Below are 21,128 nucleotides of genomic sequence, written 5' to 3' on the forward strand. Positions count from 1 at the left end.
CCCCTCCCCTCCCTCAGAGTGTGTGTCAGTGACCCAGAGGCAGTGTGAGGCGGAGGAACCGTCGGGGGGCGCCGCCGCCGCAGCCGTCAGCAGCAGCAGCAGCAGCAGCAGCAACAGCAGCAACAGCAACAACAGCAGCAGCGGTGCGGCGCGACCGGATTTGTCTCTAGCCCTCCGGGAGCGCTCCACAAAGCGTTCTCGTTCGCTCCGCGGCTCCTCAGCTCTCGGCTCCGCCGTCAACTTCGCCTCGTGGGGCTTGGCCGGCTGGCGAGGCAGGCGGCGGCGGAACGCCAGGCTGTCTGCTCGCGCCCCCCGCGCACGCACTCTTCACCCCCACGTTCTGGGTCTCGGGGGCCGCGCTGGCATTCCGGCCACCAGCAGTTGTCCGGTGAGTACGGCTGCAGCACGGCGCGGGAGGGGTCGAGGCAGGGGTAACCAAAGGTGCGGGGAAGGCGGGCTCTCAACTTCCTCGGCGGCTGTCCCTGCGGCGGGCCGGCCGGTTCTCCCCGCCCGCCTGCGCGCCCTCGTGCCGCGCCCGGAGGCGGTGGGGAGCGGAGTTTGCTGCTCCTGCATCCCGCGCCCTCGCAGGAGGAAGCGCCTTTGTCAGGAGCCGGCCCGACGCGCCCTCCCCCACTGCCGGAGAGCGGGCGCGCGGCGTCCGACTCCCGGCCCCGCGCCTGGCGGGCCGCGCTCTCCTGGGGCGGGAGGGGAGCCCTGCGGGTGGCGGGAGGCAAAGGGAAATGAAAGAGAAACAAAGGGGGCAGTGGGCTTTTGCTTTGTTTGAGCGGATCTGATAACTTCTTTCTCCTCCCTTACATAACACAGACTTCCAAGTTAGTCATTCTTTTTATTGTTAGGATGATTGTCATCATCTCTGTGTGTCTCTCACATTTCCTTTCATCTTTGGATCTCAGAGCATTTTTAAAAACACTAATTAATTTCAGCTCCGGGGCCTTTGCCAAGCAAGTTAATACACCCGTTTCGGTCCAGTGGGTAAACTGAGGTCGGAAAGCTCTCAAATTGATGGATACGCTTGATCTACCGCGCCTGGTGTCTGAGGATCTGAAAGCGTTTATGAGTAATAACTCGTTCTCCAATGCCCCGTGGAAAAGTTTAAGATGCTCATTTTACGTACAGGTTAACTGAAGTCTGAAAGAAGTCTGGGTAATTGTTAGGTAGTTCAAACAATAATTCTTAGTGCATAATGTTTGAATCTTAAAACCTCAAAGGACTTCCTGAAAAATGTTCTGAGTGGAGAAAATACTGTAAATCATAAACTCACCATCTACTTTTATTTTTATAGGTACAAGTCTCTCATGAGACGGAATGATAGGGTTTTTGTTTTGTTTTGTGTTAATGTCACTCAAGATTTTAGCCACTACACACAAGGAAATGTGTCTTGATTTGGTCACCAACAATTGTCCCATCCTTTAATCATCAAATAGTGTATCTACAAATATTATGGAGCACCTTATCCATAAGGTGCTGATTGCACTAAGAACTGAAGCTATTAAGTGCTTTAGAATGATTATCTGTTTGTATTGGTTCAAAAACTATTTACTTTTTCTTACTCTACAAAATGTTACTTTGTTTTCATAGCAAGTGATCTTTTGTTTCAGAGATGGCTTTTTTTGTTTTGTTTTTGTTTTTGTTTTTTTGACATTGAATATATATTACTCTTACAATTGAGGAGAAATGAGTTTATTATTCATTTTCCATACTAGTGTGAATTTAAATTTTTGAATTGTAGAGGTTAAGTTCGTGCAATTTTTCTCTTTTGGTTTTTGATACAGTTTCTTTATACCTAACAGGGAACTGTTTTCTCAAGTAATCAGATTTACATCCAAGACCCAAGTTCTCCAAGTTGGGGCACCTCAGCAACTCAGGGAGACCCTGACTCAAAATTTAAAAATTAAAAAGAGATGGGAATATAGCTCAGTGTAAAGACCCCTTTGGGTTTAAGGAAAACATTGTCCTTATTAAATAAATATAGCATATAAATTCTTTGCTTTTTGTTCATATCAACAACTTTTGGAGTAAAATACTTGACTCTGAGGGCAATTTTATTTATTTCTGTAGTTTTATTTAGTGGATACTAAACTGGAAGGTCCCAAAAATTTAAATCAAGCATTGTTTCTACAACTCTTCCTGAGATGAACAGTGATCAGAACTGTAGTAATAGTGAATATGTTCACTTATCCTAGATTCTCTTGAATTTGATTATGTACAATATAGGTACCCCTCAGTATTTACATTCTGTTGTTTACATCAGAAAATGAAAGTTAGACATTTGTTATTTTCCCCTCAAGTCTCTAGCCTTTCCCTTTTTCTGTAGTTTATTAAAAGAGTCTTTGAGTTTAAAACAATTGGAAATTAGAACAGTTAAATGCAAAAAAATTGCATGTAGTGAAATGGTTATCGTACCTCATCTAATAAAGTTAAAACCCTTAAGAAACTGTCACCTAGATTTTTATTAGCCTGGTAGTAATGTATTATTTGAAAAAAAATAAACTGGAAATCTGCCTTAGTGGCAGATCTGCCCTCCTTTAAAAAACCTGGTATTTAATAACCTTAGAGTTGTGTTAAGTATTTCCTATGGTATTTACCAGATTTAACAGTGGCATTTGTACTTTAGGGAAGCTTGTAGCACAGAGTTTTTACTTAGTCCCTAGAGTTCCAAAGGCAGAAGTCATTGTGGACTTGGTGAAGTCTGGTTTTGCAGGTGTCCTTATTTCTTTTGAGTTCCCTTAAAACAAATGACTGAAAAGTACTCAATGGGAAACTGAGTTTAATACTGCTGAGTGCCACTTGGGCAAGTTTTGAGGGGAAGATTAAGGATGTTTCCATTTAACTTAGTTTCAGCTTCCTTTCAGGTTGTCAGAACGTCAATTGTATTTTAAAAATTCTCATTTCCAAATATACTTTATTGTGGTTGTCCAGTAGCTCCAGGGATAAAGATTGTAATAATTCTCTTTGTGAACAACTAATGTTTTCATACAGAAGCTTGTATTAGCAGATAACAATTTTAAGGCAAAAGTTAGAGTTGAAAACTGTCTTTTCTACATATATACATACATTTTATCTTGGAACATCAGTATAGGTCTACCCTAGTACTATGTCAGAAAGATTTATAGAATTATTTTATTGTATATATTTTAACTGTGTATATTAAAGTTTTATAATGACCAATATATGATAGCACTGAGGTGGTTTTAGGAGTTTCTTTGGAAAAATTGTATTATTCCAATTTTATCTTTTAACTGAGGAAGATTTAAGAGCCAATGTAGGGGCTGGGATTGTAGCTTAAAGCACTTGCTTAACATATTTGAGGCCCTGCGTCAATTCCCAGCACCAAAAAAAAAAAAAAAAGAAAGAAAGAAAATGATGACAAATTTAAAGGGTACAATATTAAAGATTCCCAGTAGCACATATAAAAAAGAGACAAAATTCTAGTTGAGGAAGTCTATAAACAGTGCATTTCAATTTGTTCCATTTATAGATTGGTAGCACCTTTCCCAGATTCCTTCTAAATATATTACGCAGAAATAAATAGTATTCTTTCTTTCAAGGGATTTGGGTTATTGGAGATTTTATTGTTTGTGGTAGTGGGTGGTTTATTGTTGTTGTTCTTTGTTAAAGTTGACCTCTGTTAGAGAAAAACTTTCCACTGACAGGCAGGAACTTCAAAGTAAGAAATATTGATCACTGAAAGATCTGGATATGATTCCAGGTTTTGCCACTAGTTTTTTTTTCATGTTATCTTGAATTATCATTTCTCCATTTTTTTCTTTCAAAAGTTGAAAATAGTTGCCCAACGTATTAAATTTAGAAGGTTCTAAGTGATTTTTGTTGCTGCTGAATGAATTTGAAAGTGCTAAAGAGAAAATAAGATTGATGGAGTGAATGCCAGGGAGTTTCTGATTTTTTTCTTTTTTAGTAGAAATAGGTAATTGAAACATAAACATCTGTTTATTCTCGCCAATAAACTTGGAGAGAAAGGGTTTCATCAGATAATTTAAGAGAAATTAATTGTAAATGATTCTGAGAAGATTTATTTTTTCAGAATGTTGTACAAAATGTTTTATATTTTCTTGCTGACAGTAAACTCCAGAGAAACGGATTCTACCTAATACTATAGTTTCACCCCTGAAGTACTTTTATACCTCAAAATACCATTTAGAGAAAAATAGATTGTGTTGCTTATGCATATAAATGGGAAGATCCTCACATCTGTCATCATCCCTTAGTTAATCTTGACCATTCATGTAGTTTCAAAAAATTAATTCAATACACATGTAATTTACTTCTCAAAGCATTTGTTACTGATTTTTATTTTGTAATGAATCTCTTGGGATGTTGCTGATTCTAAAAATATGTAGTATCCCCAGTTTCCCATCATCATCTGTAGTTCCTTTTTCTATTATTTTTTGGCTGCAGTTTATTTTTTCCCCCAAACTGTCTAAAATAAGCTATGAAATGTTTAAACATACTTAACAAGAAATACATTCAGCAATTTATCATGCTAAATTTTCAGCATAGAAGGTGCATTCAAATCTGTTTGGGGTAGAAGTACACTTCTGAAGATGTCTAAAGCAGGGATAGCAAATAGGTACCATCTTGGGTACCAAATCCACTTGCCAATGGTCACTGCCTGGAGTGCTGTGTTTAGAAAACTGGGGTTCCTAATTCAGATATAGCAATAAAGAGTGCTGTGCTTAGCGATTTTTGCTATTGGATAGGCAATGGACTTCTAGAATGAGTGCCAAATATTCATTATTTATTTGATGCTTTTACATGTCAGGGACTGGTGTAGGTACTGATGTTACACAGACTAAAATCTGTCCTTCCTGGTGTTTACATTCTAATAATAAAACTCAGACAGTAAAATATTTCATGTTTCAAGAAAAGTGACCTGGTTTCTTCAGAAAATAAATAGCAAGAAACAAAGAGAGGGGGAGGAAACTATAAGACTTCTAAGAGACTTAAGAGGCATAGCCACCAAATATAGTAAAAGGACCTAAGTTAGATCTTGCTCTGAACAAACTAACTTTAAAAATACATTTATGAAAAATTGGGGAAACTTGAACAATGGATATTTAATTTGAAGGAATTATTGACTTTTAAGGCACCATGGAAGCTATATACTTCTTTAGTAATACTAACATTACTCAAAATATGTTTAGTCTTTTTTTTTAAGTCCTTGCCTTATGGAAATATATATGAATTAAAATGTCTAGATTTTTTTTGTTTTAAAATAATTTAGAAGTGAGAATATGGTTGAAACAAGATTGACTATATATTTTGTTGATGGAAGATGCCATATAGACACATATTCTTTCCACTTCTGTGTGTTGGAAAATTTCCATCAGGTTTTATGCACACATGACACACAAAGCAGGGAAGAAGAGGGGATATGTGAGACACAAGTAAGGGATAGGAGGAGGATATAGTTTTTAGGGCAAGGTCTTTTCAGAAAAGACCTCATTGAGAAGATGATATATATTTGAGTAAAGTGAAGGAGGTAAGAATGAGACTTGTAGGTAGTCTTTGTGCAAGACATTCCAGACAGAATGAACAGCAAATACAATGGATCTGGGCAGGGGTTGGGAGGTGTTAGACAAGAAATTGAAAGATTAGAGTGGATCAGATTGAAACAGAGTATCAGATAATAAAGTCACAATGGTAAAGAGAAGGTAGTAAAGAGTAGATTGAATAGGACTAGTCCATCTTTGTTTTAATGTAGAAACACTAACCTAAAATAAGTCTTCTATTTTAGAGTAGTCACCATGGAAGCTATACACTTCTTTAGTAATACTAACATTACTCAAAATATTTTTAGTCCTTTTTTTTTTTTTTGCTTGCCTTTTAAGCCAGTCTAAGCCACACATGAAAATAGCTTTTTACTTTGTATTTACTCCTTGTTTTTAAGGAAAAAGGGGTTATGAGCCACATGATACTTCATCTTATTTATCAGATATGACTCAAAAGATTTTGACAGAATATAGGAAATAACTTGAGGGTATTTATAATAATTGGATCCACTCTGAGAAGGCAACTCTGTTTCTAAAAATCAGATCCACCCATAGACTAAACAGGAATTTTAATAAAATTCTGGACAATTGTAGCATCATTTGGAATAAGGGTATAATACTCTGTGTGTGACTAGTATGAAGGCACTAAGTTCATTTGGATATTTAAATTTTAATACTTTAAATACAAATGAAAGCAAGTCATGTGCTTTATTTTGGGGGGGGGCAGGTTTTGGGAATTTAACGCAGGGACATTCAACCACTGAGCCACATCCCTAATCCTTTATTTATTTTTATTTTGAGACAGGGTCTTGCTAAGGTGTTTAGGGCCTTGCTAAATGGCTCAGGATGACCTTGAACTTGGTGATCCTCCTGCCTCAGCCTCCAGAGTTGCTGGGATTATAGATAGGCATGCACCACCACTTCTGGCCCATGTGCATTTCTTAATGTCTAAATACTCAAACCAGTCATTGCAGATGTTTCATTTATATCATACATTCCAGACTAAAAAGATGACATTTTTTTTAAAAAAAATATTTATTTATTTTTTAGTTATTGGCGGACACAACATCTTTGTTTGTATGTGGGGCTGGAGGATCGAACCCGGGCCGCACGCATGCCTGCCAGGCGAGCGCGCTACCGCTTGAGCCACATCCCCAGCCCCAGATGACATTTTAAAATGTAAAAAATTGTATAACTTATTGCTATGGTGGACAATTGGGAAATTGAAAGACTAACGTACATTGTTGATAGATGAATCTTGTATTTTTTACTCAGATCAGTAATTGTTTCAAGTTTTAAATCTTTATTATTAAAACTATAGAAAGGGCTGGTTTTGTAGCTCAGTGGTAGAGCACCTGCCTAGCATGTGTGAGGCACTTGGTTCAATCCTCAGCATCACATAAAAATAAATAAATAAAATAAAGGTATTGTGTCCATCTACAACTAAAAAAAACCCAATATTTAAAAAAAAACTATAGAAAATTGGTTGTCATCCACATTTTTAAAATAAGAATACAGACCAATTTGTTTGTTTGTTTGTTTTGGTGGTGCTGGGGATTGAACCCAGAGCCTTGTGCATGTTAGGCAAGCATTCTACCAACTGATCTATATCCCCAACCCCAGATGTTTTTAAATGTCAAAGAAAACACTTGATAAATTTGGATTTTTAGGGTTGACGTTGTAGATCAATGGTACAGTGCTCACTTTGCATGTGGAAGACACTGGGTTTGATCCTCAGCACCACATAAAAATTAAATAAAGGCATTGTGTCCATTTACAACTAAAAAATTATTTTAAAAAAAAGGAAAAAGAAAAACTGGATTTTTTTTTTAAATTGGATTTCTAGTTAGTTACACATAATGTATAGCAATGGGGGAACACAACTTTTTCCATTTGAATTTTTAACCAGTAGTAATTAAAATTTAATGGCATTAAGTAGAATTTGTGAACTTTCATTATATAGGAAATTATCTAGTGATCACTAAGACCATATGTACATAACCATAAAAGGAATACTTTAACAAAGCTTCCTATTTTAAACATTTTTCAGTAAACTGTTTGGAATCAAGCCGATTCATTTAGTTTTCATCCCTTTGGTGTATATGTGTGTACATATATGTATATATGCATGTGTATATGTAAATAGATAACCAGACCCATTCTTCATACACTGTTCATACCATCAGGATTAATCTACTAGGCTGGATTATTTAAAGGGTTTTAAACACTAGCCTATTAGGGTGGAACACAGAGCTCATGTTTAATTCCTGGGCTTTCCATTGACTTTGAAAGTCTTTAAAAAGCTATCTTTGATTCATCTGTAAAATAAAAATGGCAGTTTTTCATAAAGAACTTTGAAATTCTGTGATAATCATACTGAAGTATGCTTATTTTAGAAATAGCTTTCAGTCTGTTGATTTGGTAGTAGAATCATGAATGTTTTTTACTTCCACTTATGTAGAACAAATAAATAACTTGTAATGGAAGAAAAAAGAGGGGATAAGGAACAAAAGAAGGAAAGAAGGGAAAATAATGGTTGTCGCAAAATAGTAAACATTGCCAGAGATAATTCTTGTAACTTGGATCTACTTACACAACTAGGACCTAATGAGCTAAGACTCAAATTAGAGAATGAAAATAATAAAACTTCTATTTAGAGAAAAGAAGTTGCATTGCTAAAAGAATATCTTATTATGTTTACTTCAACATTAAGATTAAGAATTATTTGAAAATTCAATCTATTAAGTTTAAGTTTTTGCAACAACAGATTTTAGATGGTTACTCTGAATTCGTGCATTGCAAGATAACTCATAATTTCATGTCCCTGCCTTTCTCATTTTCATTTTTACATTATTCTGCCACTATCTCTGTCTATGGTCCTTCACCATCTTTAATCATGCCCGTCGCTCTTCCACAGTATCTCATAAAGTGGACCTAAAATGAATTAAGCGCCTAAAAAGTAACATGCAGATAGCAAGTATAACACTTTTTCTATTTGTGCCTTACTTCTTCTGTCTTAACTTTCCTTGCTCCCCCCCACCCCTTTTTTAAACGTGTATTCTGGTAGAAACAATGTATTCTATCAGCTAGACACTGCTAGATAACTGTTTGACCTGCAGAGTACAATATTTTTTAACTCAATAATGTAGGAAACAGTAATAGACTTAATGATTTGAAAGCCCAGTAATTAATCCTGTATCCATCCAGAATCTATATACCTAAACTAGCAAAGTTTAATGAAATTGACAGCCTAGTGGAATTTCAAAAGCTATTTCCAGTTCTTAGTGTTTTTTGTCTTTCTCCAAAATGGTAAACAACTGGGTATTTCATCTAGATCATAATTATAGTTGATCGTACACAACCTGATGACAAAAACTCTCTGGATTTCTATTGAGCTTTTCTTTGACAGTCAAGTAGAAATGATGAGAAGATTGGTAATGTGGTAAAGTTTATAACTTCTTCCCTCCACAAGAATGAATTACAAAGTTGGGCATGGTGACATGTGCCTATAATCCCAGCAGTTTGGGAGGTTGAGTCAGGAGGATCACAAGCTTGAGACAAGCCCGCAAAATGTGGGGAGACCCTGTCTCAAAATAATAAAAAGGACTGGAGATGTAGCTCAGTGTTAGAGTACCTTTCAGTTCAATCCCCTGTACTGAAAAGAAAAAAAAAATAGATAAAGTGAATTATGAAGTGATTGACTCTGATTTTCCTAGTTGCATGTTATAGTGCTCAACATTTAAGATTGGCTTAATCTTTAGAAGGCACAGTTGAGTTCAATTTTATTTTTTTTACAGTGAGTGAAAACAATTTGTTCTTTAAAACCTTAATGTTGTATTCCTGGTTCTTGGCATATACTGTCCTCTGTACTTAATGTTCCTCTGGGTTTAAGTCAGATTTAATGATATGCATGTACTGGAAGCACTAAAAGTTGATTTTCTGTCCTTTTAGACCTAGTTAACATGATGGATTTTTCTTCTACTTGTTTCTCACTAGCATTCTTTAAATTTACCATCATCTAAAACATCCAAAGTATAAAATCAGTTATCATTCATAAGAAAGTGTGTTAAAACATGTATCTTTTGTAGAGTAGTGACTGAATCTAATTAGAAACCACAGCCCTATGTGCAGACTTCATGTATCAGAAAGCATTTTAAGTGTACTTAATGCTTTACTGTAATTTTTATTTAAAATAGGATGATTCAGTCTCTGAACTAGTCCTGTTAGGTTACCAAAGGAGCTGTGATGAATTTTGAGGTGAATTTTAAATTTTGTGATAAATTTTAAACTGCTGAACTTAGAGCACATCTATAACTTTATTGATACCAAACATTTTTCTTTTAATTCACTACTGAAATTTGTTCAACAAAATCACATTTTGCTAAAAGCAACTTGTATCTCTTTTAGAAATAGTGTGTTGATTTATTTACATAGTTCATCTGTTAGACTAGTCTTTAAGGCTTTTGACAGAATTACCTCCAAGCCGCCTTTAAAATGGTTTGCAAAAAGAATTTGCAAGGTTTCATAACTGAGTGGGCTGTTAATGATTCAGTAGGCCCCCTCATTTTCCTCCTACCCCTTAAATTGAAAACGCCTTTATGGCATCTAGGTGCCCTGAGTCATCATGGCTAAACTCTATAAAGAAGAGTTGTCATACGGAAAAATTCACCATGAAGTAAAATTGTTAGGAAGCAACCTTAGTCAGTGATCATTCATTGATCATAATAATACAACCAAGAGGTTGTGGGCTTCATTTAAATCCTTAAGTGTATTTACATGTGTGCTTTATTATTGGGTTACAAATTCTTTAATACCTAATAAAACCATATAAGGGTTTATTTCTAGTTAAATTTTAATTGGTTTGACTTTTCTTATATGTTAATTGAAAAGGAATTTTAAAAATTGAATAAATGTATCTGGAAAAGCAGTAGGAATATGATAAAAACTACTACACCTGAAGTTAAGAGACCTAACTAGAGTACTGGTCCATTTAATATGTGATATCATATATTTCATTTAGCCTCTCTGGGCCCTAGTTTCTTTATCTTTACAAGATCAGTTAATCTGTAGCACCTATGTCCTTTTTTGAAGCAGCCCATTGGTTGATAATAACTAAAGCTGGATTCCAAACCATATTCAGACTTCTTTTTGATACAGCACTGTCAGAAACTATATAGTTGGTATTCTAGGTGAAATCTGTTTGTCATCCCAATCATATAAGGTCTCTTCCAACTTCAAGATTCCATGACTTTAAATGATTTGAAAGAAGTCTCTTCCTTTCTGAGTCTACTGTGTCTTTACAATGAGTGCTCAGGGTCAAAGCTTAACTGCATGAATATAAGAATTCTTGTCATCAAGAATAGTATGTTTATGTTTTATGTAGTAATGTTAAAAACAAAATATTGAAGAAAATTCACAGGGACACTTTAAATTCTACATGGGATGAAAAAAAATCAAAATGTTTAGTGATAATTTGATTTAAATTCAAGTTCTAACAGTTCTGTGATACAAACCTCAGGTTCAAAGTGATATGTTTGTGTGGAGTGTGCACTGTGAAAAAGAATGAATGCTAGACACAGAGGCCTGAGTTCTAGCTCTGCAAACAGTTTTTTAACCTGATTGGTATTCTTATCTAAGTAATGGTATCACATCAGTGCATCTCAAACATTAATGTATTGTATTGATTGCCTAGGGATCATATTAAAAGGCATATTCTGATTCTTTAGATCTGAAAAGAGCTTGAGATTCTTCATTTTTCATATGCCTGTACTTGTGCAACTGTACCAAAAACATCAAAACTAAAGTTTTACTTATTAGGTAATTTCCAAATCTTCTTCTGGATTAGAGGGTCTTTACATCTTAATGCTACTTCTTTCTCTCTATCTCTTTAACATCACTACTAAATTTGTTGTTTTTGAATCCTCTTCTTCATGGATTTGTTCCCTATTTTCTCATTCTGACAACTCCTTTAATTTTGATGTTTTTCCCTTTCCTGAAAAACAGTAAAGGTAGTCACTCAAGTTAAAGGTAAGGTAGTATGCTAGAAAGGGGCTCTGAGTAGAAGGAAACTGAATTCAGAATCCTCACCCATTGATTAGTAGCTCTGTTGCTTTGGGTAGTTGATTCAGTTTACTTAATCTCTCAAGGCTCTGAGTATGTTACTAGTAACATAATTGAATAGAGTCTATATTCAGCCCTCAGTTAGATATCAAACATAAAGCAGGTATTCAAAAATTGAAAGTTTTTATTCTTTCTTTTCTGTATTTTTATTAGTACATTATAATTATATATAATTATGGGATTCATTGTTATATATCTGTACATGCACACAATATTAAACAGTATTATTCAGTTATTATTATTATTATCCTGATTTGGCTTGGTAAAAAGAAAAATGAGAAGGGAAGATCTGCCCCTAGCCCAGGATCCCCTGTGTGCCACACTTAAATTTTCAACTGCCTACTAATTTATATTAACTCAGATTCTTGCTACTTGCCATGTCAGACTTATTTTTCTTTCCATACCTTTTGTACCTCATTCAGTCCTGATGGAAGTTAGTGTTTCACTGTCTACATGCCTGTCAGGAACTTGTCATTTCTGCCTTGATTTCCCAAGTATTGCTTTCCTTCATCCTCACTGCTATCATGTTAGGTCAGCTCTTCCTCATCCTCTTTCTTTTGGGTTATTTTTATCCGATCTTCCTGGTTCTCGTCCTTACGTGTTTCTTATACATCTTCCATATTGCTTTCAAGTTATTTTTCCTAAAATTTCTTTTTTATGAACCAAATATTTCTTGAATATCTACAATGTATAGTGCAGTGCAGGCAGGCAGTGGGTATATGGTGAAAGAACAAAATGAGACTGTTCTTTCTTAATGAAAATCGTAGACTAGAGACAGATATTCAAAGCAAGCACGTATACAAGTACAGACAGTGTTGAGAGCCACAGTTTAGATGGAATGACGCCTGGCATTTTGCTAGAGGGAATGGTTGAAAGGTGATCCTACTCTGGGATTAGGGGGCTCTGGGATTAGGGCGGATCCTGCTGCCTCCGAAGCCCCCTACTTTGGAGTTCCCCTTGAGTTCTCCCCGGGGGAATAGGCGTGGGAAGCCTGGTGGAAGGAGTGTGTTCCCGGAAGTGTGTGTAGAGTAAGTGTGTGTAGAGTGCCGGTGAGAGTTCAGGAATAAAGAGTTGCTGTTTGAACCTACAAGGCTTTGTGGCAGCTCGGTTATTTTGTGCCCAGCCAGACTGCGGCAATACAGAGCAAGGTGCTATGAGACAGAGTAACAGGAGGGGACCTGGATTATATTGGGTTGTCAGAGAAAGCCTTCTGAAGAGTTAACACTTAAGCTGTCTCAGGAATGAGAAGAAGCCAGATGGAGAGCCAGAACAATGTTGTTCCAGGCTGAGAATAAAGCATGAGCAAAAACCCTGAGTGGGGAAAGTTGAATATGTTTTAGAAGTCAACTGATAGGGGATGTGATGGGTAGGATACAAGATGAGAGAGAAAGTATGATGGACTTTCAAGTTGCTGATATGAACAATTTCTGAATTTTTGGCTATGCCATTTACTAAAGCAGAGATACCAGGTGAGGACAGGTTAGGGCAAGGGGGTGGAACCACTTTAGTTTGTCAAGGTTGAAAATCTGAAAATATAATTGTAGTTATGTTAGTCCTCTGCACTGGTTTCCCATTTCCCATAACATCTGTTCCAGATTCTGTCTTGGTTTATAAAGTCTTTACATAGTTTAACAAACCTGCCTCTCTCGCTGCTTCTCCCTCATCTTTCCTTCATTATTTTTCTTAAGCCATAATGTTTTTCTCCAAACTGTTTAATACCTCTGCATGTTTTTCCCTTTGGGTTGAATAAGTGTCTCTGACTAAGATCTTTTCATTATTCAAGGTCCATCTGGAATATTATTGTTGTATATAATCTTCTCTAGGTTTAGGATTGGATCTCAGGACTTTTTACTGCTATTTGATTGATACTTCAATTGTATTACAATTTCTCTTTTAACATATGTGGATATACTTCACTAAAGTATAAGCCATGTATATAGACATCTAAGCTTATTGTCTTTGTGTTCCCAGGATCTAGGGAACATAGAGCTTCTCAGATAATGAGTGAGATGTTTTTTATAAAAGCAGTCTTAACACAACCCCCCTCCAAACTGGGATGAGTATTTCTTTGCTTCCATGGTGCCCAAACACTTCTTTTGTGCCACATATTAACATTAAATTGTCTAGCATAAATTGAATGGCAGAGAACAAGTCCTGTTTTTTCTTGTCTCCCTAGCACCTAATACTTAACTTGGAATTGAGAAATTTCATTAGATCATAGTATAACTGTTGAATACCTCACAATAATATGCATTAGTTAATTATGTACATTAATGAAGGCTGGCAGAAGGGGAGGGGAAAATGAAAATCTCAGTATAATTATCAACATATCTCAAATGCTTTCTGTTCTTGATTAAAAGATATATAATGATGCTAAATAAATAATAAAATCTAATTATTCCTTTGAAATAGATGTGGAGATCACTTAATATAATGTGTCCATCTTGCTAAATCCAGTCTTCATCTTATCTGACCTTGGAAACCATAGTCTTAGACTCTCCTTTTTACTCCATACTCTTTTCCATAGGTCATTTCAGATATATAAATTGAAGATTTCCAGATTTAAATTTATGACCCATAGTTCTCCAAGTGCCAGATTTGTATATTTATATCTTTCTAACTTTCTCACAGGTATCTCAAAAGTAAATTTCCAGAAGCCCTAAGAGTACCAGACCATAGATTTTTTTAAGTAGTTTGTTACATTTAATAAAAACTAATTTCCAACATTGTTCCTACTCCAAAACATTTTCTTCAACAGGAAATATTTTCCATACTAATTATTTCTACATAGTTGATAATATAAATATTCAGATAACTAGGAAGGGATTGCCTAAAGACCTCTGTAGAGCCGCTACCATATGCTAGACCTTTGTTTGTTTCATAACAATCCTTTGAGGTTAAGTAATATTAATAGGGTATAATGGAGACAGCTATCAGCCTTAACCAAGATGTCTCAGGTTCCAATCCCAGATGTCAGTCCTACTGATGTAGTAGCTCTGTGACCTCAGGCAATTTACTAAACTGATTTTGTCTCACTCTCCTCCTTTATAACAGAGACAATAATCCTAGGAACATTATTAGAAATTAAAGAATTAGTACACAGAGCTCTTTGAAAAATGCTTGGCACTTAAAGACTGCATATGTATTAGTTGTTGTTATTTATTATCTCAGGTTTACAGGTGAAGAAATTGAGCCTCAGTGAAGTTGGTCCAAGTCTCACAACTATTAAATGATGGTGCCAATAGTTGGACATAGACATCTGACTCCAGAACTCCCTTAACTACTCCATTTTATGTCATCTCAAATAATAATAATTTATTTCATCAATTTGCCTACAGACTCCATATTAATGGTCTCCTTGTGATCAGAAGAGTATGGTAATGCATTCTAGCACTCAACACCTAGTGCTTAAGATGTACAAGATACAAAAATATGTACATAAAATCTCACTTTGCTACCATCTGAGAAGCCTAAGAATATACCTCCATTTAATTTCATTTTGTTCCATATACATTTTCTTTTTCTTATTAGTGGTTATGTCACCAAAATCCCTAGAAAGTGGAAGTACTAATTTTACATTACTCTTGTAATGACTTTGGTTGTTGTGACTTACTTACTCTATTAAATCTTCTTTTGCTAAACATTTTCAGAATGACTTGGGGGTTCAATAGTGTGTCATAACCACATAGTGTGTTTAAAATCAAGAATTTTTATAAATAAAATTAATTGGTATCTCTTTTGACATTATGTAATGATTTGCCTGTTTTTAAAAGTCCAAGACATTTTAATTTCCCAAGAAGTTTTTCTGTGAATTTTAATTTTCATCAGCTGTTTTTTGAATAGGATCTTTGATTTTAGTATTTTGATGTCTTTGTATTAAATCTTTATGTAGTTGAATCTGCTTATTTTTTTAAGCTTTAGTCTCTGATATTTGTTTATGCTCCTAGTAAAAATAAAAAGCACATCTGGTTACTATTTAAAGCTTCTGTAGATGATTTGCTCTTCCCCTCCACCTCCTCCCATTACTTGTTATTTTCTTTTTTCCAATGTCAGTTTTTTATTCCTTTGTGGCAGGGGAAAAGAAAGTCCTTTGTAGTGAGACAATATAAGGTAGAAGATATGAAATCTTGTAGCCTTTGAACTTAGGGGAAGAAGGCCTTAAGAGGAAGGTAGACTTTAAGAAGCTAAAATCATCTGTGACGAGAGTTTTTACTTTTGGAACTGAATTCTGGGACCTAGTATGTTTACTTTGGGGGAGACAAACACATTTGAAATAGTTTTTATATTAGTTAAGACTTTTTCTGCTGTAATGGAAAATTCAACAGGATTGAGAAGGAGAAAGGAAATGTATTGGTTTGTGTAAATTGGTCCAGGATAGGTGTGTCTTCGAGAATGACTCCACTCACGATGCAAATAATGTTATCAGGACTCCGTTTCTCTAAGTTTTTAAGGACTGCTTCCTCAGTGTTGCTTTCTAATCTAGTGTTCCTGGTACCTTCTATTCCCTTACCTTCTAAAACCTCACAGTGTCACAGGTAACTAAAGGAGTGACCATCTTTTTCCTAGAAGCCTTGGCAAAGTCTTATTGCATCTTATTGGCTCTTAGCTGGTCCACTCCCCTGTGGCCAGAGGAACATGAAGCTCAAGTTTTTGAGACAGTTAATGCACAGCCAAGTTTGAGGGTGTAGTCTCCACCAGACATGAACTGAAAGTAAAAAAGAGTTTTCCTCCAGAAATGAAATAATGATACCATTATACCAGAGGAGGGGTGAATTTTCTGGACAACAAAACAGATGTCCATAATGCTTGATAGTACCTTTTCCAGGTTAAGAATTAGTACTTAATTAGAAAAGACCTAGGTAAAAACTGGGAAGATTTTTTTTTTTTTACATATGATATTTAGTTCTACTTTGGGTTATATATAAGTTACTGTTTTTAAATGGAAATTGCTAGTACTTTTTACCAATAGGGCTTTGAAAATGTATCGAAATTTGCCGCTACTTTAACAAATACTATATTAACTAATTTTCCTGTTAGCTGTAATAATCAAATTTGTTGAGCTAGTCCTTCAATGTTTTAAGCCGAATGGGCTTTTGAAACAAGAAATTCATAAAGAACTGTGAGGCCAAGGTCCTTGCCTAGGTTAGGGTCTTTAAGAGAGCTACAGTAGGAGTAAGGGTTTGTGAGAGCTACTGACAGGCTTTACATGCTGATTTCTATAACCAATTTTAGTCTGAAAATGAAAAGTCCCTTTTTATTACATAGAAGATAAATTCCCCATGGTCTGATTACTCTCCCCCAAAATGAGAGACAAAGTGCAAAGTTCCTCCTGTTTCTTATGTCATATTAATGTATGTATGAATGAGAATATCCATTCCCAAAAGACTTTAACATTCTACAGTCTAGGAAAAAAATTTATATTTCTTGACACCATAGAAATATTTACTCTTTTTCCACCAAATTAAATAATTCCTTAAGATACAACTTTGAAAACATTTTTTTAAATCTTCTTTTCCTTTATTCTTTGAAGTGCTGCAAAATGAGCAAGACAGTTTCTCCTTTGGAGGAGTGTTCAGCTTTAATAGATGATAGCACAAGGTTATATGTAACTGTAATGCAAAACTAGATATAAGGTCCTTAGAAGATTTGCACATAAACTGTTGGCTCAAAAAAAATTATACCCAATTTAGGGGATAGAGAGACTCTGATTGGAAAAGGCATATCAAGTAGATCTTGAAATATCAGAAGTAAGTAGTGATAATATTTTAAAAATTGTTTGCTGAGCGTTTTTTATGTATTTTGTCAAATTTTCAGTGCATGTGATGAAGAGTGGGAGAGTCATATCACTATAAATTTAGGAAAAATTTGGGAAGATTTGAATTAAGGCAGGTCCAAAAGAGACATGGCTTGAAATTTTTAAATTAAAATTAATAGATTATATTGGGACATATCAAATTGAGGAGCTTTCTTCTTTAGCTACTACACTACTACAGTAATTTTTTAATAATGTAAAACAGAATTGAAAAATCTTTTTTTTTTTTTTTTTTTTTTGTATTGAGGATTTAACCCAGGGTCACCTTACCACTGAGACATGTCTAGTTTTGTTTTGTTTTGGTTTGGTTTGGTTTGGTTTTTGCGACAGTTTTACTAAATTGCTGAGGCTGGCCTTGAAATTGCAATCCTCCTGCCATAGCCTCTTAAAGCTCTAGGATTACAGGCATAGGTTACGTAACCATGCCCAGCTTGAAAATTGTTTCTAACAAAAATTATATTATATTTCTCAGGAGGTAATCAGTGATTTACACAATAACTTAGTATGTATTATCTTGGAAGGTAATAATAATTTCATCTGTCACAAGTCCTGAGCTTGTGTGTGGATCAGCAATAATAGCCACTGTACACTGTATTCTGCATCTTCTAGAATCAGCAGTGTATTTGGTATTTATATAGGTTTTGTGTATTTTACAAATATAAAATGGTTCTTTTTTAAGTAGGCTTTTAGAGATACAGTGTGACTTAAATGAGTGGTCTTAAATGACTGTAGTCTAAGTATTTACTGAAGAACATTTTTATAATCAAAAAGAAGGAAATAATACATTGCATGAGCTAACAATATATCTCCAGATAAAGTCTTCCTTTTAAAATGGGATTAAGAAGAACCATTAGACAAAACATATTTGAATATGGTTTTAATGGCAAGTTATTGAGTTGTATGAAAAAAGAGCCCAATTAAACAGTTAAGATCTGTAAATTTATTGTATTCTCTGCATAGTATTTTTTTTCACTAAATGCCAGGGATATATTAAAATGCCTCCATTTATGTTTCTTTACAAAAGATTTTTCTAAGTTTAAGTGATTTTCACAATTCATTGCTGTCTAAAAATTTCCCTTGACTTCACATTTTGTTCTGAATGTCTTAGTTTCTTTCCTCCACCCACACAGTGTTGAAGGCACTGGTAGCAAGAGTTGCAGAGTAGTACAGTGAATTTGAGAACCAACCTTGGCTTTTTTTTTCCAAAACAAAATAACCTTTATTATAAGATTGCTTTTTATTGATACCAAAAAAGGGGAGACTTTGGCAAGTGTTCAATAAATGTGTGAATAACCTAATTGATTTCACTAGAATGAATAGGAAGCTTTACTGTTTGTCCTTGTAGATACTTGGCTCAGTAAACACAGGGATGGTGATAGACCAAATACTCTGTGACAAAATGTTGAAAAAAAAAAAACAGCAAACATACAGATTCGAATATTTGCAATTTTATATCTGTGACTCTTCAAAGAGAAAGAGTAATATGTTCATTAGGATCTTGCCTATATTTCTGCTATAAAAATATTCATGTTAACTTACATAGAACCCAGTAGTTTGACAATGTTAATATGTGAAAAGAGAGAGGAGATCCTTGCTGAGAATTGGAAACTGTGAAATTCAGATATGTATAGAAATTTAAACATACTGTCATATATACTCTGTAATAAAACTTCAGTAAAGGCAGGTGGCATAATTAGGACAAATGGTTTTGTCTTACTTTTAGGACCATTATTATATGAATAAAAATAAGATATCTCAGAAAAATTCTAGGGGGAAAATCTGTTTTTCCTAATTCTATTAGCATCTTAAAGATAGGAACATTTGCTGGGTGAGGTTGTGCATGTCTGTAATCCCAGCAGCTTGGAAGGCTGAGGCAGGAAGATTGTGAGTTCAAAGCCAGCTTCAGCAAAAAGTGAGGTGCTAAGCAACTCAGTAAGACCCTGTCTCTAAATAATGCAAAATAGGGCTGGGAATATGGTTCAGTGGTTGAGTGCCCCAAGTTCAATCCCCATTATCCACCCACCCCCCCAAAAAAAGATAGAAACATTTCACATTGTTTTCGTAGCACAGAATAGGACTCACAGTAGGCATTCTTTAAGCATAAATGTTTACTGTACTAACCTGAATATGAGAAATTTCAGGGTTAGGCAGTGTTATATTTCTGGCCTTTAAATATATACCACTCACTCATTCTGGGCTGCGGCTGTGGCTCATCAGTACAGCACTTGCCTAGCACCTTCGAGGCGCTGGGTTAGATCCTCAGCACCACATTAAAAAATAAATAAATAAATAAAATAAAGATATTGTGTCCAATTACAACTAGAATATTTTTTAAAAAATAATAAATATACACCATACACCCTTTATATCTCGCTTTGATACAAATAAATCTTCAATTTTGAATGTGAAGAAAACATGTATAAATTATATGATCTATAAAGTGAATCAACAGAGGTGAAGAACTGCTTTGAAAAAAGGAATAGATATTCCTGTTCAGTGGTCAATTCTAACATTGTAGTTAGAGGCTCAATTACAACTTTCAAGTGTCAACTGAGACAACAACCTAGATTTTATAGGTTCCAATTTCAAGTACAGTAACCCTTTGACAACAAGAGAAAGAACTACAATTAGCAAAATTGCAGTTGTCACTTGATCTTATTGGAAATATAAGGTTGGGAAAAAAAGTTAAAACAGTATTTAATGAATATATTTTTAATTCAACAAAAGTTACCAGAAGACATCCTTTTCAATTCAAGCAATATTCATCAGTATTAAAAATCTGACTCACCATTGGTTAGAAAACATTGCAGTGATATTATGATCTACTAAAGAATAGTGGCCCAACAGAAGTTTTATGCACAAATGCACCTCTGGAAAGTTTTCAAATAAACTCTAAATGGCTTGGAATTTGATGGGGTTTGTGCTTGCTTTCTACCTTGTTTTGTTATTGTTGTTTAGTAAATATCAACAAAAGTGTTTTATATTTTTTTCAGGTTTTAGTAGTCTATCCATTGTTGGAAAAGTATATAGTGTCGGTGTTCCCTATTTTCGAGAGATAAAGGAGAATCAATAATTGTCATACTTTTTATTTGTACTGAACTGAATTTTTCCAAATAAAGACTTTATATTTTAGGAATAAATACTAAATTTATTAATAATTAATTAATAGGTTTGTTCCAAACCACTCTTTCTGCACCTTATCTCTGCTAGTAAACTCATGTTTTATCAAGTTTGTCCTGGTTCTCAATACTTAAAAATATAAAGACCACCCAACATCAGAGATGCCTTTTTTGGATCGGTTTTGTGCTGGCTAGTTTTACATAGTTTAATAAGGTATTGTTTTTATATGTAATTTCTTACTTTTTTAACATCCTTGCATTTCATAAATGTCTAGGCAACCCAACTTACTCAAGAATGAGATTACTGCTTGCTTAATTGATTACTGGTGTATTTTTGATCCATTCACATTGGGAAAAAGGAAGGGTGCAAACCCATCCCTGATGACCTCAAAGGTTTCCTGCCTTCCTTAGATAAAGAGACTTCCTTGTGGAGAAATTGAACAATAAAGTATAAAAATGTTGAGGGAGCCCACACAAACCTTTGGTATTAATTGATGCAGATTTCGTAAATTAACAGTAAGAAATTACTAAAATGTAAGGAAAATC

At 35.0% G+C, this 21,128-nt stretch overlaps 1 protein-coding gene across 1 annotated transcript in view; it reads left to right on the forward strand.

Moving 5' to 3' along the window:
- The window catches only part of Peli1 (pellino E3 ubiquitin protein ligase 1), a 55,733-nt gene continuing 34,605 nt past the window's right edge, over nucleotides 1–21,128 (forward strand). The window contains exon 1 of the mRNA XM_013357220.4: nucleotides 1–388. The gene's annotated coding sequence lies outside the window, so the exon portion shown is untranslated. The remainder of the gene's footprint in view (nucleotides 389–21,128) is intronic.

Source organism: Ictidomys tridecemlineatus, chromosome 12, assembly GCF_052094955.1.
Source record: "Ictidomys tridecemlineatus isolate mIctTri1 chromosome 12, mIctTri1.hap1, whole genome shotgun sequence".
NCBI lineage: Eukaryota > Metazoa > Chordata > Mammalia > Rodentia > Sciuridae > Ictidomys > Ictidomys tridecemlineatus.